Here is a 25,811-nt window from a genome sequence, read left to right on the forward strand (position 1 = left end):
TCTCCCAAGCAATACAGAAGAGAATCCAAAAGGAGAGTGCAAGGCCATTGACATAAGCATCATGGCCGAACCTGTGAGGAGAGGAGAGGACATGAATCCCAAGGAGGAAGACCTCCTGGGACGTCCAGTGATCAATAAGGAGCTTTCCTCTGAGGAACCAAAGGACTCTGAGGCTCATCTAGAGACCATAGAGATTCCATTGAACCTCTTTATGCCCTTCATGAGCTCTGATGAGTATTCCTCTTCTGAAGAGAATGAGGATGTTACTGAAGAGCAAACTACCAAGTTTCTTGGTGCAATCATGAAGCTAAATGCCAAATTATTTGGCATTGATACATGGGAAATTGAACCTCCCTTGTTCATCAATGAACTAAGTGATCTGGATCAACTGACATTGCCTCAGAAGAGACAGGATCCTGGAAAGTTCATAATACCCTGTACCATAGGCACGATGATCTTTAAGGCTCTGTGTGACCTTGGTTCAGGAATAAACCTCATGCCCCTCTCTGTAATAGAGAAACTGGGAATCTATGGGGTGCAAGCTGCTAAAATCTCATTAGAGATGGCAGACAGTTCAAGAAAACAGGCTTATGGACAAGTAGAGGACGTGTTAGTAAAGGTTAAAGGCCTTTACATCCCTGCTGATTTCATAGTCCTGGATACTTGAAAGGAAGAGGATGAATCCATCATCCTAGGAAGACCTTTCCTGGCCACAGCAAGAGCTGTGATTGATGTTGACAGAGGTGAAATAGTCCTTCAATGGAATAAGGACTCCCTTGTGTTTAAAACTCAAGGATCTCCCTCTGCAACCATGGAGAGGAAGCAGAAAAAGCTTCTCTCAAAGCAGAGTCAACCAGAGCCCCCACAGTCAAACTCTAAGTTTGGTGTTGGGTGGCCACAACCAAACTCTAAGTTTGGTGTTGAACTCCCATATCCAAACTCTAAGTTTGGTGTTGGAGAGTCTCAACAAAGCTCTACACATCTGTGAGGCTCCATGAGAGCCCACTGTCAAGCTATTGACACTAAAGAAGTGCTTGTTGGGAGGCAACCCAATTTTTATTTATTTATCTAACTATATTTTTCTTAGTTATATGTCTTTGTAGGTTCATGATCATGTGGAGTCACAAAATAAATATAAAAATTGAAAACGGAATCAAAAAACAGCTGAAGAAAAATCACACCCTGGAGGAGCATCTGTCTGGCGTTCAGCGCCAGAACAGAGCATGGTTCTGGCGTTGAACGCCCAAAATGGGCAGCTTCTGGGCGCTGAACGCCAGAACAGGCATGCTTCTGGCGTTCAACGCCAGAAATGGCACACAAATGGGCGTTGAACGCCCAAAATGGCCACCAACCTGGCGCTGAACGCCCAGAGTTGTGTGCAAAGGCATTTTTACATGCCTAATGGGTGCAGGGATGTAAATCCTTGAAGACCTCAGGATCTGTGGACCCCATAGGATCATGCTGGAATAGGATTCACCCTCCTCTTGCTTCTGTCACTAACGCCCAGCACTCGCGAGTTTGAAGCTCGTCACAGTCATTCAATCATTGAATCCTACTCGGAATACCACAGACAAGGTTTAGACTTTCCGGATTCTCTTGAATGCCACTATCATTCTAGCTTACACCACGAAGATTCTGATTAAGAGATCTAAGAGACACTCATTCAGTCGAAGGTAGAACGGAAGTGGTTGTCAGGCACGCGTTCATAGGGAATGATGATGATTGTCACGTTCATCACATTCAGGTTGAAGTACGAATGAATATCTTAGAAGCGAAATAAGATGAATTGAATAGAAAACAGTAGTACTTTGCATTAATTTTTGAGGAACAGCAGAGCTCCACACCTTAATCTATGGGGTGTAGAAACTCTACCGTTGAAAATACATAAGTGAAGGTCCAGGCATGGCCGAGAGGGCCAGCCCATCTGATCTAAGATAGCATACAACTGATCAAAGATACCTAATACAATAGTAAAAGATCCTATTTATAATAAACTAGCTACTAGGGTTTACATGAGTAAGTAATTGATGCATAAATTCACTTCCGGGGCTCACTTGGTGTGTGCTTGGGCTGAGCTTTAACTTTCCACGTGCAGAGGCCATTTGTGGAGTTGAACGCCAGGTTTTGATCCATTTCTGGCGTTCAACTCTGGTTTTGGATCCTTTTCTGGCGCTGGACGCTAGAATTGGGCAGAGAGCTGGCGTTGAACGCCAGTTTGCGTCGTCTATTCTTAGCCAAAGTATGGACTATTATATATTGCTGGAAAGCCCTGGATGTCTACTTTCCAAAGAAATTGGAAGCGCGCCATTTTGAGTTCTTTAGCTCCAGAAAATCCATTTTGAGTGCAGGGAGGTCAGAATCCAGCAGCATCAGCAGTCCTTCTTCAACCTCTGAATCTGATTTCTGCTCAAGTCCCTCAATTTCAGCCAGAAAATACCTGAAATCACAGAAAAACACACAAACTCATAGTAAAGTCTAGAAATGTGAACTTAACATAAAAACTAATGAAAACATCCCTAAAAGTAACTAGATCCTACTAAAAACATACTAAAAACAATGCCAAAAAGCGTATAAATTATCCGCTCATCACAACACCAAACTTAAATTGTTGCTTGTCCCCAAGCAACTGAAAATCAAATAGGATAAAAAGAAGAGAATATACTATAAATTCCAAACTATCAATGAAACATAGCTTCAATCAAATGAGTGGGACTTATAGCTTTTTGCCTCTTGAATAGTTTTGGCATCTCACTTTATCCATTGAGGTTCAGAATGATTGGCAACTATAGGAACTCAGAGTTTAGATAGTGTTATTGATTCTCCTAGTTCAGTATGATGATTCTTGAACACAGCTATTTCATGAGTCTTGGCCGTGGCCCTAAGCACTTTGTTTTCCAGTATTACCACCGGATACATAAATGCCACAGACACATAATTGGGTGAACCTTTTCAGATTGTGACTCAGCTTTGCTAGAGTCCCCAATTAGAGGTGTCCAGGGTTCTTAAGCATAATCTTTTTTTGCTTTGGACCTTGACTTTAACCGCTCAGTCTCAAGTTTTTACTTGACACCTACACGCCACAAGCACATGGTTAGGGACAGCTTGGTTTAGCCGCTTAGACCAGGATTTTATTCCTTTAGGCCCTCCTATCCACTGATGCTCAAAGCCTTGGGATCCTTTTTATTTGCCCTTGCCTTTTGGTTTTAAGGGTTATTGGCTTTTTGCTCTTGCCTCTTGGTTTTAAGAGCTTTTGGCTTTTTCTGCTTGCTTTTTCTCTTTTTTTTTTCTTTCTATTTTTTTTTTCGCCTATTTTTTTTTTCTGCAAGCTTTGTTCTTTGCTGCTTTTTCTTGCTTCAAGAATCATTTTTATGATTTTTCAGATTATCAAATAACATGTCTCCTAGTCATCATTCTTTCAAGAGCCAACATATTTAACATTCTTAAACAACAACTTCAAAGGACATATGCACTGTTCAAGCATACATTCAGAAAACAAGAAGCATTGTCACCACATCAATATAATTAAGCTAAGTTCAAGGATAAATTCGAAACTCATGTACTTCTTGTTCTTTTGAATTAAAACATTTTTTATTTAAGAGAGGTGATGGATTCATAGGACATTCATAACTTTTAAGACAAAGTTACTAACTACTAATGATCATGTAATGAAGACACAAACATAGATAAGCACATAACATAGAAAACGAAAAACAGAAGAAATAAGAACAAGGAATGAATCCACCTTAGTGATGGTGGCGTTTCCTTCTTGAGGAACCAATGATGTCCTTGAGCTCTTCTATGTCTCTTCCTTGTCTTTGTTGCTCCTCCCTCATTGCTTTTTGATCTTCTCTTATTTCATGAAGCATGATGGAGTGCTCTTGATGTTCCACCCTTAGTTGTCCCATATTGGAACTTAATTCTCCTAGGGAGGTGTTGATTTGCTCCTAATATTTATGTGGAGGGAAGTGCATCCCCTGAGGAATCTCAGGGATCTCTTGATTTGCAGCCACATGTTCTACCACTGAGCTATAGACCCTTGAGATGAATCTTTCCATCTCCCATGACTCGGAGGTGGAAGCCTTTGTCTTCCCTTCCCCTCTTTTATGCCCTGGATGTCTACTTTCCAACGCAATTGGAAGCGCACCATTTCGAGTTCTGTAGCTCCAGAAAATCCACTTTGAGTGCAGGGAGGTCAGAATCCAACAGCATCAGCAGTCCTTCTTCAACCTCTGAATCTGATTTTTGCTCAAGTCCCTCAATTTCAGCCAGAAAATACCTGAAATCACAGAAAAATAGACAAACTCATAGTAAAGTCCAGAAATGTAAATTTAACATAAAAACTAATGAAAACATTCCTAAAAGTAACTAGATCCTACTAAAAACATACTAAAAACAGTGTCAAAAAGCGTATAAATTATCCGCTCATCACAACACCAAACTTAAATTGTTGCTTGTCCCCAAGCAACTGAAAATCAATTAGGATAAAAAGAAGAGAATATACTATAAATTCCAAACTATCAATGAAACATAGCTTCAATCATATGAGCGGGACTTATAGCTTTTTGCCTCTTGAATAGTTTTGGCATCTCACTCTATCCATTGAGATTCAGAATGATTGGCATCTATAGGAACTCAGGGTTCAGATAGTGTTATTGATTCTCCTAGTTCAGTATGATGATTCTTGAACACAGCTTCTTTATGAGTCTTGGCCGTGGCCCTAAGCACTTTGTTTTCCAGTATTACCACCGGATACATAAATGCCACAGACACATAATTGGGTGAACCTTTTCAGATTGTGACTCAGCTTTGCTAAAGTCCCCAATTAGAGGTGTCCAGGGTTCTTAAGCACACTCTTTTTTTGCTTTGGACCTTGACTTTAACCGCTCGGTCTCAAGTTTTCACTTGACACCTTCACGCCACAAGCACATGGTTAGGGACAGCTTGGTTTAGCCGCTTAGACCAGGATTTTATTCCTTTTAGGCCCTCCTATCCACTGATGCTCAAAGCCTTGGGATCCTTTTTATTGCCCTTGCCTTTTGGTTTTAAGGGTTATTGGCTTTTTTCTCTTGCCTCTTGGTTTTAAGAGCTTTTGGCTTTTTCTGCTTGCTTTTTCTTTTTCTTTCTAATTTTTTTCGCCTATTTTTTTTTTCTGCAAGCTTTGTTCTTTGCTGCTTTTTCTTGCTTCAAGAATCATTTTTATGATTTTTTAGATTATCAAATAACATGTCTCCTAGTCATCATTCTTTCAAGAGCCAACATATTTAACATTCTTAAACAACAACTTCAAAGGACATATGCACTGTTCAAGCATACATTCAGAAAACAAGAAGCATTGTCACCACATCAATATAATTAAGCTAAGTTCAAGGATAAATTTGAAACTCATGTACTTCTTGTTCTTTTGAATTAAAACTTTTTTCATTTAAGAGAGGTGATGGATTCATAGGACATTCATAACTTTAAGACAAAGTTACTAACTACTAATGATCATGTAATGAAGACACAAACACAGATAAGCACATAGCATAGAAAACGAAAAACAGAAGAATTAAGAACAAGGAATGAATCCACCTTAGTGATGGTGGCGTTTCCTTCTTGAGGAACCAATGATGTCCTTGAGCTCTTCTATGTCTCTTCCTTGCCTTTGTTGCTCCTCCTTCATTGCTTTTAGATCTTCTCTGATTTCATGAAGGATGATGGAGTGCTCTTGATGTTCCACCCTTAGTTGCTTCCAATAATTGTGTGGAAGAAAATGTATCCCCTGAGGTATCTCTTGATTTGCAGTCAAATATTCTACCACTGAGCTATGGACCCTTGATGGAAGCTTTTGTCTTCCCTTTTTTCTTTCTAGAGGTTTCTCTGGCCTTAGGTGCCATCAATGGTTATGGAAAAACAAAAAAGATATGCTTTTACCACACCAAACTTGGAATGTTGCTCGCCCTCGAGCAAAAGAAGAAAGAATAGAAGAACAAGAAGAAGATATGGAGGAGATGGAGGGAGGTGTATATTCGGCCATATGGGTGGGATTGGGTGGGAAAGAGATGTTGAATTTTGAAGGTAAGTGGGTGTATGGATGTGAGTGGTAAAGGGTTAATAGGGAAGAGTGTTTATTGGGAATGGAGGATGATTGAGAAGAGAGAAGAGAGTAAGTGGAGGTAGGTGGGGATCCTGTGGGGTCCACAGATCCTGAGGTGATCCTGTGGGGTACACAGATCTTGAGGTGTCAAGGCATTTACATCCCTGCACCAATTTAGGCATACAAAATGCCTTTGCACACAACTCTGGGTGTTCAGTGCCAGATTGGTGCCCATTTTGGGCGTTCAACGCCCATTTGCTACCTTTTCTGGCGTTGAACACCAGAACCATGCTTGTTCTGGGCGTTCAGCACCAGGATGCTGCCCATTTTGGGCGTTCAGCGCCAGAACCATGCTCTGTTCTGGCGTTGAACGCCAGGCAGATGCTCCTCCAGGGTATGATTTTTCTTCTGCTGTTTTTGATTCCGTTTTCAATTTTTATATTTATTTTGTGACTCCACATGATCATGAACCTATAAAGACATGTAACTAAGAAAAATATTGTTAGATAAATAAAAATTGGGTTGCCTCCCAACAAGCGCTTCTTTAATGTCAATAGCTTGACAGTGGGCTCTCATGGACCCTCACAAATGTTCAGAGCATTGTTGAGACTCCCCAACACCAAACTTAGAGTTTGGATATGGGAGTTCAACACCAAACTTAGAGTTTGGTTGTGGCCTCCCAACACCAAACTTAGAGTTTGATTGTGGGGGCTCTGGTTGACTCTGTTTTGAGAGAAGCTTTTCATGCTTCCTCTCCATGGTCGCAGAGGGAGATCCTTGAGTTTTAAACACAAGGGAGTCCTCATTCCATTGAAGGACTAGTTCACCTCTGTCAACATCAATCACAGCTCTTGCTGTGGCTAGGAAAGGTCTTCCTAGGATGATGGATTCATCCTCTTCCTTTCCAGTATCCAGGACTATGAAATCAGCAGGGATGTAAAGGCCTTCAACCTTTACTAACACGTCCTTTACTTGTCCATAAGCCTGTTTTCTTGAATTGTCTGCCATCTCTAATGAGATTCTAGCAGCTTGCACCCCATAGATTCCCAATTTCTCTATTACAGAGAGGGGCATGAGGTTTATTCCTGAACCAAGGTCACACAGAGCCTTGAAGATCATGGTGCCTATGGTACAAGGTATTATGAACTTCCCAGGATCCTGTCTCTTCTGAGGCAATGTCAGTTGATCCAGGTCACTTAGTTCATTGATGAACAAGGGAGGTTCAACTTCCCAAGTATCAATGCCAAATAATTTGGCATTTAGCTTCATGATTGCACCAAGGAACTTGACAGTTTGCTCTTCAGTAACATCCTCATTCTCTCCAGAAAAGGAATACTCATCAGAGCTCATGAAGAGCATAAGGAGGTTCAATGGAATCTCTATGGTTTCTAGATGAGTCTCAGATTCCTTTGGTTCCTCAGAGGGAAGCTCTTTATTGGTCACTGGACGTCCCAAGAGGTCTTCCTCCTTGGGATTCACGTCCTCTCCTCTCCTCATAGGTTCGGCCATGATGCTTATGTCAATGGCCTTGCACTCTCCTTTTGGGTTCTCTTATGTATTGCTTGGGAGAGTACTAGAAGGGATTTCAGTGATCCTCTTACTCAGCTGGCCCACTTGTGCTTCCAAATTTCTAATGGAAGACATTGTCTCATTCATGAAACTCACAGTGGCCTTAGATAGATCAGAGACTAAGTTTGCTAAATTAGAAGTATTTTGTTCAGAGTTCTCTGTCTATTGCTGAGTGGATGATGGAAAAGGTTTATTATTGTTAAACATGTTTCTTCCACCATTATTAAAGCCTTGTTGAGGCTTTTGATCCTTCCATGAGAAATTTGGATGATTTCTCCATGATGAGTTATAGGTGTTTCCATAAGGTTCACCTAAGTAATTTACCTCTGCTATTGCAGGGTTCTCAGGATCATAAGCTTCTCAGGGTTCTCAGGATCATATTGACTTGCTGAGTCATATTTTATTCTGAGCCAATATGGCATTCAGAGTATCAACTTCAAGAACTCCCTTCTTCATAGGTGTCCCATTATTCATAGGATTCTCTCAGAAGTGTACATGAACTGGTTATTTGCAACCATGTCAATGAGTTCTTGAGCTTCTGCAGGCGTTTTCTTCAGGTGAATGGATCCACCTGCAGAGGTATCCAATGACATCTTAGATAACTCAGACAGACCATCATAGAATATATCCAGGATGGTCCATTCTGAAAGCATGTCAGAAGGACACTTTTTGGTCAGTCCTTTGTATCTCTCCCAAGCTTCATAGAGGGATTCACCTTCTTTCTGTCTGAAGGTTTGAACATCCACTCTAAGCTTGCTCAGCTTTTGAGGAGGAAAGAACTTGGCTAAGAAAGCCTTGACCAGCTTATCCCAAGAGTTCAGGCTATCCTTGGGTTGAGAATCCAACCACACTCTAGCTCTGTCTCTTACAGCAAAAGGGAAAAGCATGAGCTTGTAGACTTCAGGATCTACTCCATTAGTCTTAACAGTATCACAAATCTGCAAGAATTCAGTTAAGAACTGAAAAGGATCTTCAGATGGAAGTCCATGAAACTTGCAGTTTTGCTGCATCAGAGAAACTAATTGAGGTTTCAGCTCAAAGTTGTTTGCTCCAATGGTAGGAATGGAGATGCTTCTTCCATGTAAATTGGAATTAGGTGCAGTAAAGTCACCAAGCATCCTCCTTGCATTATTATTATTTTCGGCTGCCATCTCCTCTTCCTGTTCGAAAATTTCTGAAAGGTTATCTCTGGATTGTTGTAATTTAGCTTCTCTTAATTTTTTCTTCAGGGTCCTTTCAGGTTCTGGATCTGCTTCAACAAGAATATTCTTGTCCTTGCTCCTGCTCATATGACAAAGAAGAGGGCACAGAAAAATAATAATAATAATAATAATATGGATCCTTTATACCACAGTATAGAGGTCCTTGTGTTAGTAGAAGAAAAGGAGAAGACAAAGAATGTGATGTAAAGAAAGAAACACAACTGTGAGGAGAGCAGAGATGTGAGATGAGATGTTAGTGAATGAATAAATAAATAGAAGGAGATGAGAGAGAAGGATTTTTCGAAAATAAATTTTGAAAAAGAGTTAGTGATTTTTGAAAATAGTTTTTTTTTTTTGAAAAATGTTAGTAGTTTTTCGAAAATTAAGATTTAAAAATTAAAATAATAGTTAATTAAAAAGAAATTTTGAAAAAGAAGGAAGGGATTTTCGAAAATGAGAGAGAGAGAGTTAGTTAGGTAGTTTTGAAAAAGATAAGAAACAAACAAAAAGTTAGTTAGTTAGTTGAAACAAATTTTGAAAAGATAAGAAGTTAGGAGGTTAGAAAAGATATTTTGAAATCAAATTTTTGAAAAAGATAAGATAAGAAGATATTTTGAAAAGATATGATTGAAATTAGTTTTTGAAAAAGATTTGAATTTTTAAAATCACATTTAATGACTTGATTCATAAGAAATCACAAGATATGATTCTAGAACTTAAAGTTTGAATCTTTCTTAACAAGCAAGTAACAAACTTCAAATTTTTGAATCGAAACATTAATTGATTATGTTATTTTCGAAAATTTGATATAAAAATAAGAAAAAGATTTTTGAAAAATATTTTTGGAATTTTCGAAAATAACTAAGAATTTTGAAAAAGATTTGATTTTTGAAAAAGATTTTGAAAAAGATAAGATTTTCAAATTGAAAATTTGATTTGACTCATAAGAAACAACTTGATTTTAAAAATTTTTGAAAAAGTCAACTCAAATTTTCGAATTTGATGAGAGAAAAAGGGAAAGAACATTTTTTTGTTTTTTTGAATTTTTATGATGAGAGAGGAAAACAGGAAAAATGATGCAATGCATGAAAGTTATGGATCAAAACAATGAATGCATGCAAGAATGCTATGAATGTCAAGATGAACACCAAGAACACTTTGAATGTCAAGATGAACATCATAGACACAATTTTGAAAAAATTTTTAATGCAAAGAAAACATGCAAGACACCAAACTTAGAATTCTTTAATGCTTACGCACTAAGAATTCAAGAATGCATATGAAAAACACCATACAACACAAAACAAAAAATCATCAAGATCAAACAAGGAGACTTACCAAGAACAACTTGAAGATCATGAAGAACACCATGAATGCATGAAATTTTCGAAAAAATGCAGGATGCACATGCAATTGACACCAAACTTATAACATGACTCAAGACTCAAACAAAAAACACAAAAATATTTTTGATTTTTTTTATTTTCTAAAATTTTTTTTTTTGGATATTTCGAAAATTAATTTGAAAAAGGAAAATAAGGATTCCAAAATTTTTAATATGAATTCCAGGAATCTTGCATTCTTAGTCTAAAGCTTCAGTCCAGGAATTAGACATGGCTCACTAGCCAGCCAAGCTTTCAATGAAAGCTCCAGTCCAAAACACTAGACATGGCCAATGGCCAGCCAAGCTTCAGCATGTAAATCAGGAACAGCAGCAGGTGGATTAGCAACAACTAGCTTCCTCTTGATAACAAATTGCTGCCTCAGTCCAATTAAATTTAGACATGGCTTTACAGCCAGCCAGGCTTCACATGCTTCATGAAACACTAGAATTCATTCTTAAAAATTTTGAATAAAATTTTTGAAAACATTTTTTTTTCGAAAACAGATGAAAAAGTTTTGAATTATTTTTGAAAAATTTTTGAAAAGAAAACGAAAAGAAAATTACCTAATCTGAGCAACAAGATGAACCGTTAGTTGTCCAAACTCGAACAATCCCCGGCAACGGCGCCAAAAACTTGGTGTTGTTGCCAGATCCAAACTTGGCACTGATGTTACCAGACCAAAAGCTTGCCGAAAACTCAAACAATCCCCGGCAACGGCGCCAAAAACTTGGTACGCGGAATCGTGATTACACTTTAATTATGTAAAATTCATTGCTCTTTCTTTCCTTGGAAATGGCACCAAAAACATGATGCGAAGACCATGGTTCACAACTCCGTATAACTAACCAGCAAGTGCACTGGGTCGTCCAAGTAATACCTTACGTGAGTAAGGGTCGAATCACACGGAGATTGTTGGTATGAAGCAAGCTATGGTCACCTTGCAAATCTCAGTTAGGCAGATATAAATTGATAATGGTGTTTTCGAATAATAAATAATAGAATAGGGATAGAGGTACTTATGTAAATCATTGGTAGGAATTTCAGATAAGCAAATGGAGATGCTTTTCGTTCCTCTGAACCTCTGCTTTCCTGCTATCTTCATCCAATCAGTCTTACTCCTTTCCATGGCTGGCTTTATGTGATACATCACCACTGTCAATGGATACTTTCGGTCATCTCTCGGGAAAATGATCCAATGCCCTGTCACGGCACGGCTAATCGTCTGGAGGCATCACCCTTGTCAATGGCTTCATCTTATCCTCTCAGTGAAAATGGTCAACGCACCCTGTCACGGCACGGCTATTCATCTGTCGGTTCTCGATCATGCTGGAATAGGATTTACTATCCTTTTGCGTCTGTCACTAATGCCCTGCAATCGTGAGTTTGGAGCTCGTCACAGTCATTCATTCATTGAATCCTACTCAGAATACCACAGACAAGGTTTAGACTTTCCGGATTCTCTTGAATGCCGCCATCATTCTAGCTTACACCACGAAGATTCTGGTTAGGAGATCTAAGAGATACTCATTCAGTCTAAGGTAAAACGGAGGTGGTTGTCAGGCACGCGTTCATAGGGAATGATGATGATTGTCACGTTCATCACATTCAGATTGAAGTACAAATGAATATCTTAGAAGGGAAATAAGATGAATTGAATAGAAAACAGTAGTACTTTGGATTAATCTTTGAGGAACAGCAGAGCTCCACACTTTAATCTATGGAGTGTAGAAACTCTACCATTAAAACTACATAAGTGAAAGGTCCAGGCATGGCCGAATGGCCAGCCCCTCTGATCTAAGAACCAGGCATCCAAAGATGGTTAAAAAGACTAGTAAAATGTCCTATTTATAATAAACTAGCTACTAGGGTTTACATGAGTAAGTAATTGATGCATAAATCCACTTCCGGGGCCCACTTGGTGTGTGCTTGGGCTGAGCTTGAGTGTTGCACGTGTAGAGGTCCTTCTTGGAGTTGAACGCCAGCTTTTGTGCCAGTTTGGGCGTTCAACTCTGGTTTTGGCTCCTTTTCTGGCGCTGGACGCCAGATTTGGGCAGAAAGCTAGCGTTGAACGCCAGTTTACGTCATCTATTCTTGGCCAAAGTATGGACTATTATATATTTCTGGAAAGCCCTGGATGTCTACTTTCCAACGCAATTGGAAGCGCGCCATTTTGAGTTCTGTAGCTCTAGAAAATCCACTTTGAGTGCAGGGAGATCAGAATCCAACAGCATCAGCAGTCCTTCTTCAACCTCTGAATCTGATTTTTGCTCAAATCCCTCAGTTTCAGCCAGAAAATACCTGAAATCACAGAAAAACACACAAACTCATAGTAAAGTCCAGAAATGTGAATTTAACATAAAAACTAATGAAAACATCCCTAAAAGTAACTAGATCCTACTAAAAACATACTAAAAACAATGTCAAAAAGCGTATAAATTATCCGCTCATCACACAAAAACTTGGTGCACAAATTGTGAATCACACTTTTCACAACTCGTACCACTAACCAGCAAGTGCACTGGGTCGTCCAAGTAATACCTCACGTGAGTAAGGGTCGAATCCCACGGAGATTGTTGGTTTGAAGCAATCTATGGTTATCTTGTAAATCTTAGTCAGGAAGTCAATTATGTTTATTAGTTGAATTGCGAATAACCAAGAGAGCATAAATTAAAGGTTACTTGTTATGCAGGAATGGAGAATATGTTGGAGTTTTGGAGAAGCTTTGTCTTCTGAATCTCTGCTTTCCTCTGTCTTCTGATTCACGCATGCACGTCCTCCTATGGAAAGCTGTGTATTGGTGGATCACCATTGTCAATGGCTACCTTCCATCCTTCCAGTGAAAACTACGCTCACGCGCTCTGTCACAGCACAGCTAATCACCGGTTGGTTCTCGATTCGGTTGGAATAGAATCCCTTGATTCCTTTGCGTTTGTCACTAATGCCCAGCCTTCAGGAGTTTGAAGCTCGTCACAGTCATTCAATCCTTGAATCCTACTAGGAATACCACAGACAAGGTTTAGACTTTCCGGATTCTCATGAATGCCGCCATCAATTCTAGCTTATACCACGAAGATTCTGATTAAGAGATCTAAGAGATACTCATTCAATCTGATATAGAACGGAGGTGGTTGTCAGGCACACGTCCATGGTTTGAGAATGGTGATGAGTGTCACGGATCATCACCTTCATCACAGTTAAGCGCGAATGAACATCTTAGATAGGAACAGGCGTGTTTGAATAGAAAACAGAAATACTTGCATTAATTCATCGAGACACAGCAGAGCTCCTCACCCCCAACAATGGAGTTTAGAGACTCATGCCATCAAAGAGTACAAAGTTCAGATCTAAAAATGTCATGAGATGCAAAATAAGTCTCTAAAAGTTGTTTAAATACTAAACTAGTAGCCTAGGTTTACAAAAAATGAGTAAACTATGATGGATGATGCAGAGATCCACTTCTGGGGCCCACTTGGTGTGTGCTGGGGCTGAGATTTAAGCAATTCACGTGCAGAGGCCATTTGTGGAGTTGAATGCCAGTTTTTGTGCCAGTTTGGGCGTTTAACTCCAGCTTTTGATCCTTTTCTGGCGCTGGACGCCAGAATTGGGCAGAGAACTGGCGTTGAACGCCGGTTTACGTCGTCTATCCTTGTGTAAAGTATGGACTATTATATATTGCTGGAAAGCCCTGGATGTCGACTTTCCAACGAAATTGGAAGCATGCCATTTCGAGTTCTGTAGCTCCAGAAAATCCACTTTGAGTGCAGGGAGGTCAGAATCCAACAGCATTAGCAGTCCTTTTTCAGCCAGAATAAGATTTTTGCTCAGCTCCTTCAATTTCAGCCAGAAAAATACCTGAAATTACAGAAAAACACACAACTCATAGTAAAGTCCAGAAATATGAATTTTTCCTAAAAACTAATGGAAATAAACTAAAAACTAACTAAAACATACTAAAAATTATATGAAATTAACCCCCAAAAAGCGTATAAAATATCCGCTAATCACAATCCCAAACTTAAACTGTTGCTTGTCCTCAAGCAACTAGACAAATAAAATAGAAGACTAATAGGTTGAGAAGCAATAATATCTCTGAGTTTTTGAGTGAAGCTCAGATTCTAATTAGATGAGCGGGACTAGTAGCTTTTTGCTTCCGAACAGTTTTGGCATCTCACTTTATCCATTGAAGCTTAGAGTGATTGGCATCTATAGGAGCTTAGAATTCAGATAATGTTATTGATTCTCCTATTTCAGTGTGATGATTCTTGAACACAGCTATTTTATGAGTCTTGGCCGTGGCCCTAAGCACTTTGTTTTCCAGTATTACCACCGGATACATAAATGCCACAGACACAGAATTGGGTGAACCTTTTCAGATTGCGGCTCAGCTTTGCTAAAGCCCCCAATTAGAGGTGTCCAGGGTTTTTAAGCACACTCTTCTTTTTGCTTTGGACCTTGACTTTAACCGCTCAGTCTCAAGTTCTCACTTGACACCTATACGCCACAAGCACATGGTTAGGGACAGCTTGGTTTAGCCGCTTAGACCAGGATTTTATTCCTTTAGGCCCTCCTATCCACTGATGCTCAAAGCCTTGGGATCCTTTTTATTTGCCCTTGCCTTTTGGTTTTAAGGGGTATTGACTTTTTGCTCTTGCCTCTTGGTTTTAAGAGCTTATGGCTTTTTCTGCTTGCTTTTTCTTTTTCTGCTTTTTCTTGCTTCAAGGATCATTTTTATGATTTTTTAGATTATCAATAACATGTCTCATGTTCATCATTCTTTCAAGAGCCAACATATTTAACAGTCTTAAACAACAAATTCAAAAGACATATGAACTGTTCAAGCATTCATTCAGAAGACAGAAAGCATTGCCACCACTTTTAACTAATTAGAATTTCCCTTATTAAAACTCGAAATTTTATTGCCTCTTATTCAAAAGATCTACTACTTTATTCATGTTTGCTGATGATGAGAAAAATAAACTATAGCTTATTTAGAGATAAAATCAAAATAGATACTAAATAGTACTATATGAATCCTAAGGTAAACTTCTATAAGGACACTGTCACAGAGTTAAGGCAGAAATTGGAAATTAACAACCTTTATTCTGAGGGAACGGGGGTTCCTCTGATCCTTGGGGTGCTTGGTCCTGCAAGAGAAGACTTTTGGCGCTTCAATTCCCTTAAGTCACGCCCTTGCTCTTCTTGTTCTTTAAACATATAAGTCAGCATTTGACTGTGTTCCTTCTGTTCTTTTATTATTTGCTCCATAGCTTCCCATATCTTGGTAACAGACGTCTCAAGATACTCCCAGTATTCAGATTGAGGGATCTCTGGGAGGAATTCCTGTGCTCTCTTCTTGATGGGATCATCCTGTGCTTGTTGTTTTTCCATTGATGCTTTGGTGATTGGCTTCTCAACTGAGATATACTCAGTTATTCCCATCCTTACTCCAGCGTCCTTGCAGAGCAGATGAACCTCCACTTCCTTTCCCATCATGATGCAATGGATCATCACTGCTCTTTTAACTGTGACTTCAGAACGGTTGCTAGTAGGTAATAGAGAATGCCCAATGAAATCTAGCCATCCTCTGGCGACTGGTTTGAGATCCTCTCTCTTGAGTTGATTTGGGACACCCTTTGTGTTGGTGGTCCACTGGCTCCAGGGATACACATGTCCTCTAGAATCTTATCTAGGCCCTTGTCTGCTCTCATCATCCTCCTGTTGAAGGAGTCTGGATCATCCTTCAGCTGAGGTAGCTTTAAGATCTCCCTGATCCTGTCAGGGTGGGTATGAACAATCTTTCCTCTGACCATGGTCCGATAGTCATAGAGAGCAGTCCCAGATAGTTTCTGCTTGTCAGTTTGCCACATATTAGCATAGAACTCCTGGACCATGTTCCTTCCCACTTTCGTTTCAGGATTAGCTAGGACTTCCCAGCTCCTGATTCGAATTTGCTCCTGGATCTCCGGGTATTCATCTTCTTTCAGATCGAATCTAACTTTCGGGATCACTGATCTCAGACCCATTATTTTGTTATAATGGTCCGAATGTTCTTTAGATAAGAACTTTCCTTGATTCCAAAGTGGTTTTGGAACACTCTCTTTCTTGCCTCTTGGAGTGGGTTGTTTTCCTTTGGGGGCCATGATCTTAGTGATCGCGGATAAACACACCAAACTTAGAGGTTTGCTTATCCTCAACCAAAAGAAAAGAAAGGAGAGGGATAGAAGGAGAGCTAGGTGCAATTATTGATGGGAGAGGAGGGAGGCCGAACTCAAATTTATAAGGGGGGGAGGGTGGGTTTTCGAAAAAAAGATAAAGAGAGGATATGAAAGATATGATAAGAGAGGATATAGTTTAAAATTGAGAGGATATGAAAGATTTTTGAGAAAGATAGATTTAATTTTTGAAAAAGATAAAGTGGAGGTTTTGAAAAAGATATTGATGAGTTGAAAAAGATAGATTTGTAAAAAAAAGAATTTTGAAAAGAGTTGGATTGAATTTGCAAAGATACCTGGTGCTTATGGATTAAAATACATTTGATATTTTCAATGGTAGGGTTTTTAGAAATTATGGAATTTAGAAATCAGGGTTCTTGACATGTTTATGTAAGAAATCATGAATTGAAGTATGAAAATCAAGATTTAGAATGAAAAATTTTGAACAAAAATGAGTTTTGTCTCCTCCCTGCCATCCTGGCGTTTGAACGCCCAAACACTGCCTGTTTTGGGCGTTCAGCGCCCAATTGCTGCTCTCCTGGGTGTGATTTTTCTTCTGCTGTTTTTTTATTCCGTTTTCAATTTTTATATTTATTTTGTGACTCCACATGATCATGAACCTACAAAGACATATAACTAAGAAAAATATAGTTAGATAAATAAATAAAAATTGGGTTGCCTCCCAACAAGCGCTTATTTAATGTCAATAGCTTGACAGTGGGCTCTCATGGAGCCTCACAGATGTGCAGAGCTTTGTTGAGACTCTCCAACACCAAACTTAGAGTTTGGATATGGGAGTTCAACACCAAACTTAGAGTTTGGTTGTGGCCTCCCAACACCAAACTTAGAGTTTGACTGTGGGGGCTCTGGTTGACTCTGCTTTGAGAGAAGCTTTTTTTGCTTCCTCTCCATGGTTGCAGAGAGAGATCCTTGAGTTTTAAACACAAGGGAGTCCTTATTCCATTGAAGGACTATTTCACCTCTATCAACATCAATCACAGCTCTTGCTGTGGCCAGGAAAGGTCTTCCTAGGATGATGGATTCATCCTCTTCCTTTCCAGTATCCAGGACTATGAAATCGGCAGGGATGTAAAGGCCTTCAACCTTTACTAACACGTCCTCTACTTGTCCATAAGCCTATTTTCTTGAACTGTCTGCCATCTCTAATGAGATTTTAGCAGCTTGCACCCCATAGATTCCCAGTTTTTCTATTACAGAGAGGGGCATGAGGTTTATTCCCGAACCAAGGTCACACAGAGCCTTAAAGATCATCGTGCCTATGGTACAGGGTATTATGAACTTTCCAGGATCCTGTCTCTTCTGAGGCATTGTCAGTTGATCCAGATCACTTAGTTCATTGATGAACAAGGGAGGTTCAACTTCCCAAGTATCAATGCCAAATAATTTGGCATTCATCTTCATGATTACACCAAGAAACTTGGCAGTTTGCTCTTTAGTAACATCCTCATTCTCTTCAGAAGAGGAATACTCATCAGAGCTCATGAAGGGCATAAGGAGGTTCAATGGAATCTCTATGGTCTCTAGATGAGCCTCAGAGTCCTTTGGTTCCTCAGAGGGAAGCTCCTTATTGATCACTGGACGTCCCAGGAGGTCTTCCTCCTTGGGATTCACGTCCTCTCCTCTCCTCACAGGTTCGGCCATGGTGCTTATGTCAATGGCCTTGCACTCTCCTTTTGGATTCTCTTCTATATTGCTTGGGAGAGTACTAGGAGGGATTTCAGTGATCCTTTTACTCAGCTGGCCCACTTGTGCTTCCAGATTTCTAATTGAAGACCTTGTTTCATTCATGAAACTTATAGTGGCCTTAGATAGATCAGAGACTAAGTTTGCCAAATTAGAAGTATTTTGTTCAGAGTTCTCTGTCTGTTGCTGAGTGGATGATGGAAAAGGTTTATTATTGCTAAACCTGTTTCTTCCACCATTATTAAAGCCTTGTTGAGGCTTTTGATCCTTCCATGAGAAATTTGGATGATTTCTCCATGATGAGTTATAGGTGTTTCCATAAGGTTCACCTAAATAATTTACCTCTGCTATTGCAGGGTTTTCAGGATCATAAGCTTCTTCTTCAGAAGATGCCTCTTGAGTACTGTTGGACGCAGCTTGCATTCCATGCAGACTCTGAGAGATCATATTGACTTGCTGAGTCAATATTTTATTCTGAGCCAATATGGCATTCAGAGTATCAACTTCAAGAACTCCCTTCTTCATAGGCGTCCCATTGCTCACAGGATTCCTTTCAGAAGTGTACATGAACTGGTTATTAGCAACCATGTCAATGAGTTCTTGAGCTTCTGCAGGCATTTTCTTTAGGTGAATGGATCCACCTGCAGAAGTGTCCAGTGACATCTTTGATATCTCAGACAGACCATCATAGAATATATCCAGGATGGTCCATTCTGAAAGCATGTCAGAAGGACACTTTTTGGTCAGTCCTTTGTATCTCTCCCAAGCTTCATAGAGGGATTCACCTTCTTTCTGTCTGAAGGTTTGAACATCCACTCTAAGCTTGCTCAACTTTTGAGGAGGGAAAAACTTGGCTAAGAAAGCCTTGACCAGCTTATCCCAAGAGTTCAGGCTGTCTTTAGGTTGAGAATCCAACCATATTCTAGCTCTGTCTCTTACAGCAAAAGGGAAAAGCATGAGCCTGTAGACTTCAGGATCTACTCCATTAGTCTTAATAGTATCACATATCTGCAAGAATTCAGTTAAGAACTGAAAAAGGATCTTCAGATGGAAGTCCATGAAACTTGCAGTTCTGCTGCATCAGAGAAACTAATTGAGGTTTCAGCTCAAAGTTGTTTGCTCCAATGGCAGGAATGGAGATGCTTCTTCCATGTAAATTGGAATTAGGTGCAGCAAAGTCACCAAGCATCTTCCTTACATTATTATTATTTTCGGCTGCCATCTCCTCTTCCTGTTCGAAAATTTCTGAAAGGTTATCTCTGGATTGTTGTAATTTAGCTTCTCTTAATTTTCTCTTCAGAGTCCTTTCAGGTTCTGGATCTGCTTCAACAAGAATATTCTTGTCCTTGCTCCTACTCATATGACAAAGAAGAGGGCACAAAATAATAATAATAATAATAATAATAATATGGATCCTTTATACCACAGTATAGGGATCCTTGTGTGAGTAGAAGAAGAGGGGGAGACAAAGAATGTAATATAATGGAAGAAACACAACTGTGAGGAGGGTTGAGATGTGAGATGAGATGTTAATGAATGAATAAATAAATAGAATAAGATGAGAGAGAAGGAATTTTCGAAAATAATTTTTGAAAAAGAGTTAGTGATTTTTGAAAATAGTTTTTGAAAAATGTTAGTAATTTTCGAAAATTAAGATTTAAAAATTAAAATAATTAATAAATTAAAAAGAAATTTTGAAAAAGGGGGAAGATATTTTCGAAAATGAGAGAGAGAGAGTTACTTAGGTAGTTTTGAAAAAGTTAAGAAACAAACAAAAAGTTAGTTAGTTAGTTGAAACAACTTTGAAAATTAATTTTGAAAAGATAAGAAGTTAGGAAGTTGGAAAAGATATTTTGAAATTAGACTTTTGTAAAAACAACTCGTACCACTAACCAACAAGTGCACTGGGTCGTCCAAGTAATACCTCACGTGAGTAAGGGTCGAATCCCACGGAGATTGTTGGTTTGAAGCAATCTATGGTTATCTTGTAAATCTTAGTCAGGAAGTCAATTATGTTTATCAGTTGAATTGCGAATGACCAAGAGAGCATAAATTAAAGGTTACTTGTTATGCAGGAATGGAGAATATGTTGGAGTTTTGGAGATGCTTTGTCTTCTGAATCTCTGCTTTTCTCTGTCTTCTGATTCACGCATGCACGTCCTCCTATGGCAAGCTGTGTATTGGTGGATCACTGTTGTCAATGGCTACCTTCCATCCTTCCAGTGAAAACTATGCTCACGCGCTCTGTCACAGCACGGCTAATCACCGGTTGGTTCTCGATCTGGTTGGAATAGGATCGCTTGATTCCTTTGCGTTTGTCACTAACGCCCAGCCTTCAGGAGTTTGAAGCTCGTCACAGTCATTCAATCCTTGAATCCTACTCGGAATACCATAGATAAGGTTTAGACTTTCTGGATTCTCATGAATGCCGCCATCAATTCCAGCTTATACCACGAAGATTCTGATTAAGAGATCTAAGATATACTCATTTAATCTGATATAGAAAGGAGGTGGTTGTCAGGCACACATTCAAGGGTTGAGAATGGTGATGAGTGTCACGGATCATCACCTTCATCACAGTTAAGCGCGAATGAACATCTTAGATAGGAACAGGCGTGTTTGAATAGAAAACAGAAATACTTGCATCAATTCATCGAGACACAGCAGAGCTCCTCACCCCCAACAATGGAGTTTAGAGACTCATGCCATCAAAGAGTACAAAGTTCAGATCTAAAAATGTCATGAGATGCAAAATAAGTCTCTAAAAGTTGTTTAAATACTAAACTAGTAGCCTAGGTTTACAAAAAATGAGTAAACTATGATGGATGATGCAGAGATCCACTTCTGGGGCCCACTTGGTGTGTGCTGGGGCTGAGATTTAAGCAATTCACGTGCAGAGGCCATTTGTGGAATTGAACGCCAGTTTTTGTGCCAGTTTGGGCGTTCAACTCCAGCTTTTGATCCTTTTCTGGCGCTGGACGCCAGAATTGGGCAGAGAACTGGCGTTGAACGCAAGTTTACGTCGTCTATCCTTGTGCAAAGTATAGACTCTTATATATTTCTGGAAATCCCTGGATGTCTACTTTCCAACACAATTGGAAGCATGCCATTTCGAGTTCTGTAGCACCAGAAAATCCACTTTAAGTGCAGGGAGGTCAGAATCCAACAGCATCAGTAGTCCTTTTTCAGCCAGAATAAGATTTTTGCTCAGCTCCTTCAATTTCATCCAGAAAAATACCTGAAATTATAGAAAAACACACAACTCATAGTAAAGTCCAGAAATATGAATTTTTCCTAAAAACTAATGGAAATAAACTAAAAACTAACTAAAACATACTAAAAACTATATGAAATTAACCCCAAAAAGCGTATAAAATATCCGCTCATCACAACACCAAACTTAAACTGTTGCTTGTCCTCAAGCAACTAGACAAATAAAATAGAAGACTAATAAGTTGAGAAGCAATAATATCTCAGAGTTTTTGAGTGAAGCTCAGATTATAATTAGATGAGCGGGACTAGTAGCTTTTTGCTTCCGAACAGTTTTGGCATCTCACTTTATCCATTGAAGCTCAGAGTGATTGGCATCTATAGGAACTTAGAATTCAGATAGTGTTATTGATTCTCCTATTTCAGTGTGATGATTCTTGAACACAGCTATTTTATGAGTCTTGGCCGTGGCCCTAAGCACTTTGTTTTCCAGTATTACCACCGGATACATAAATGCCACAGACACATAATTGGGTGAAACTTTTCAGATTGTGGCTCAGCTTTGCTAAAGCCCCCAATTAGAGGTGTCCAGGGTTCTTAAGCACACTATTCTTTTTGCTTTGGACCTTGACTTTAACCGCTTAGTCTCAACTTCTCACTTGACACCTATACGCCACAAGCACATGGTTAGGGACAGCTTGATTTAGCCGCTTAGACCAGGATTTTATTCCTTTAGGCCCTCCTATCCACTGATGCTCAAAGCCTTGGGATCCTTTTTATTTGCCCTTGCCTTTTGGTTTTAAGGGGTATTGGCTTTTTGCTCTTGCCTCTTGGTTTTAAGAGCTTATAGCTTTTTCTGCTTGCTTTTTCTTTTTCCTTCAAAAATTTTTTTTCGGCTATTTTATTTTATATATATATATATATATATATATATATATATTTTTTTTTTTCTACAAGATTTGTTCTTTGCTGCTTTTTCTTGCTTCAAGAATCACTTTTATGATTTTTCAGATTATCAATAACATGTCTCATGTTCATCATTCTTTCAAGAGCCAACATATTTAACAGTCTTAAACAACAAATTCAAAAGACATATGCACTGTTCAAGCATTCATTCAGAAGACAGAAAGCATTGCCACCACTTTTAACTAATTAGAATTTCCCTTATTAAAACTCGAAATTTTATTGCCTCTTATTCAAAAGATCTACTACTTTATTCATGTTTGCTGATGATGAGAAAAATAAACTATAGCTTATTTGGAGATAAAATCAAAATAGATACTAATTACTACAATATGAATCCTAAGGTAAACTTATATAAGGTAACTGTCACAGAGTTAAGGCAGAAATTGGAAATTAACAACCTTTATTCTGGGGGAACGGGGGTTCCTCTGATCCTTGGGGTGCTTGGTCCTGCAAGAGAAAACTTTTGGCGCTTCAATTCCCTTAAGTCACGCCCTTGCTCTTCTTGTTCTTTAAACATATAGGTCAGCATTTGACTGTGTTCCTTCTGTTCTTTTATTATTTGCTCCATAGCTTCCGTATCTTGGTAACAAACGTCTCAAGATACTCCCAGTATTCAGATTGAGGGATCTCTGGGAGGAATTCCTGTGCTCTCTTATTGATGGGATCATCCTGTGCTTGTTGTTTTTCCATTGATGCTTTGGTGATCGGCTTCTCAACTGAGATATACTCCGTTATTCCTATCCTTACTCCAGCGTCCTTGCAGAGCAAAGAAATCACGCTTGGATAAGCCAACCTGGCCTCTTTAGAATTTTTGTTAGCAATTTTGTAGAGTTCAGCTGAAATCAGCTGATGAACCTCCACTTCCTTTCCCATCATGATGCAATGGATCATCACTGCTCTTTTAACTGTGACTTCAGAACGGTTGCTAGTAGGTACTAGAGAATGCCCAAAGAAATCTAGCCATCCTCTGGCGACTGGTTTGAGATCCTCTCTCTTGAGTTGATTTGGGACACCCTTTGTGTTGGTGGTCCACCTGGCTCCAGGGATACACATGTCCTCTAGAATCTTATCCAGGCCCTTGTCTGCTCTCATCATCCTCCTGTTGAAGGAGTCTGGATCATCCTTCAGCTGAGGTAGCTTTAAGATCTCCCTGATCCTGTCAGGGTGGGTATGAATAATCTTTCCTCTGACCATTGTCCGATAGTCATAGAGAGCAGTCCCAGATAGTTTCTACTTGTCAGTTTGCCACATATTAGCATAGAACTCCTGGACCATGTTCCTTCCCACTTTCGTTTCAGGATTAGCTAGGACTTCCCAGCTCCTGATTCGAATTTGCTCCTGGATCTCCGGGTATTCATCTACTTTCAGATCGAATCTAACTTCCGGGATCACTGATCTCAGACCCATTATTTTGTTATAATGGTCCGAATGTTCTTTAGATAAGAACTTCCCTTGATTCCAAAGTGGTTTTGGAACGCTCTCTTTCTTGCCTCTTGGAGTGGGTTGTTTTCCTTTGGGGGCCATGATCTTAGTGATCGCGGATAAACACACCAAACTTAGAGGTTTGCTTGTCCTCAAGCAAAAGAAAAGAAAGGAGAGGGATAGAAGGAGAGCTAGGTGCAATTGTTGATGGGAGAGGAGGGAGGCCAAACTCAAATTTATAAGGGGGGGAGGGTGGGTTTTCGAAAAAAAGATAAAGATATGATAAAAAGATTTATTTGGAAAAGATAAGATAGAAGATATGATAAGAGAGGATATAGTTTAAAATTGAGAGGATATGAAAGATTTTTGAGAAAGATAGATTTAATTTTTGAAAAAGATAAAGTGGAGGTTTTGAAAAAGATATTGATGAGTTGAAAAAGATAGATTTGTAAAAAAAAGAATTTTGAAAAGAGTTGGATTGAATTTGCAAAGATACCTGGTGCTTATGGATTAAAATACATTTGATATTTTCAATGGTAGGGTTTTTAGAAATTATGGAATTTAGAAATCAGGGTTCTTGACATGTTTATGTAAGAAATCATGAATTGAAGTATGAAAATCAAGATTTAGAATGAAAAATTTTGAACAAAAATGAGTTTTGTCTCCTCCCTGCCATCCTGGCGTTTGAACGCCCAAACACTGCCTGTTTTGGGCGTTCAGCGCCCAATTGCTGCTCTCCTGGGCGTTCAACGCCCAGCTGCTGCCATTACTGGCGTTCAACGCCCAAAATACACTTTTACTGGCGTTTTCTTGCCAGTGAGCTCCTTTTTCTCTGTTTTTGTTGTGTCGAGGTCTTCTGTAAATGATTCCTCACCTTTAGTGTCAGTGAACTTTATATAAACAAATGAAAATAAAAATAAAAATAAAAATAGGGCAAAACGCTTAGAGGATTGTTGCCCCATGGCTGGGTTGCCTCCCAGCAAGCGCTTCTTTATTGTCTTTAGCTGGACCTTGCTGAGCTTTTAATCTAGCTTCAGCCTTGAGCATTCTTGCTCAATGTTGCCTTCAAGATAGTGCTTGATTCTCTGTCCATTGACAATGAACTTCTTATCAGAATCAATATCTTGAAGCTCCACATAACCATATGGTGATACACTTGTAATCATGTATGGTCCCCTCCATCAGGATTTCAGTTTCCAGGGGAATGGCCTGAGTCTAGATTTAAACAACAGAACCTTCTGTCCTGGTTCAAAGATTCTAGATGACAGCTTTCTGTCATGCCACTTTTTTTATTTTTCTTTATAAAGCTTGGCATTTTCGAATGCTGTGAATCTGAATTCCTCTAGTTCATTTAGCTGGAGCAATCGTTTTTTCCTGCTAATTTGGCATCAAAGTCTAGGAATCTGGTTGCCCAGTAGGCCTTATGTTCCAGTTCCACGGGCAGGTGACATGCCTTACCATACACGAGTTGGTATGGAGAGGTCCCTATAGGGGTCTTGAATACTGTCCTGTAAGCCCATAGAGTATCATCCAAGCTCCGTGCCCAATCCTTTCTACAGGTATTTACTGTCCATTCCAGGATTCTCTTTAATTCTCTGTTAGAGACTTCAGCTTGCCCATTGGTTTGTGGATGATATGGAGTAGCCACCTTGTGGCAAATCCCATACCGAACCTTGGCAGAGTAAAGCTGTTTATTGCAGAAGTGAGTGCCCCCATCACTGATGAGTACTCTAGGGACACCAAACCTACTAAAGATATGTTTCTGGAGGAACTTCAGCACTGTTTTAGTATCATTGGTGGGTGTGGCAATGGCCTCAACCCATTTTGATACATAGTCAACTGCTACCAGAATATAAGTGTTTGAGTATAATGGTGGGAAAGGTCCCATGAAGTCAATTCCCCATACGTCAAACAACTCAATTTCCAAGATTCCTTGTTGAGGCATGGCGTAACCATGAGGCAGATTACCAGCTCTTTGGCAACTGTCACAGTTACGTACAAACTCTCGGGAATCTTTATAGAGTGTGGGCCAATAGAAGCCACATTGGAGGACCTTGGTGGCTGT

The 25,811-nt window shown here is 39.4% G+C and overlaps 2 non-coding genes across 2 annotated transcripts; both read left to right on the top strand.

The window, feature by feature from the left end:
* Positions 1-8,292: 8,292 nt before the first annotated feature.
* On the top strand, positions 8,293-8,400 carry LOC112739863 (small nucleolar RNA R71). Its single transcript, XR_003170798.1, has one exon. It is a non-coding gene; the product is annotated as a small nucleolar RNA R71 (small nucleolar RNA).
* A 10,465-nt stretch (positions 8,401-18,865) lies between these two features.
* On the top strand, positions 18,866-18,973 carry LOC112739865 (small nucleolar RNA R71). Its single transcript, XR_003170799.1, has one exon. It is a non-coding gene; the product is annotated as a small nucleolar RNA R71 (small nucleolar RNA).
* The last annotated feature ends 6,838 nt before the right edge of the window (positions 18,974-25,811 follow it).

Source organism: Arachis hypogaea, chromosome 13, assembly GCF_003086295.3.
Source record: "Arachis hypogaea cultivar Tifrunner chromosome 13, arahy.Tifrunner.gnm2.J5K5, whole genome shotgun sequence".
Taxonomy (NCBI): Eukaryota; Viridiplantae; Streptophyta; class Magnoliopsida; order Fabales; family Fabaceae; genus Arachis; species Arachis hypogaea.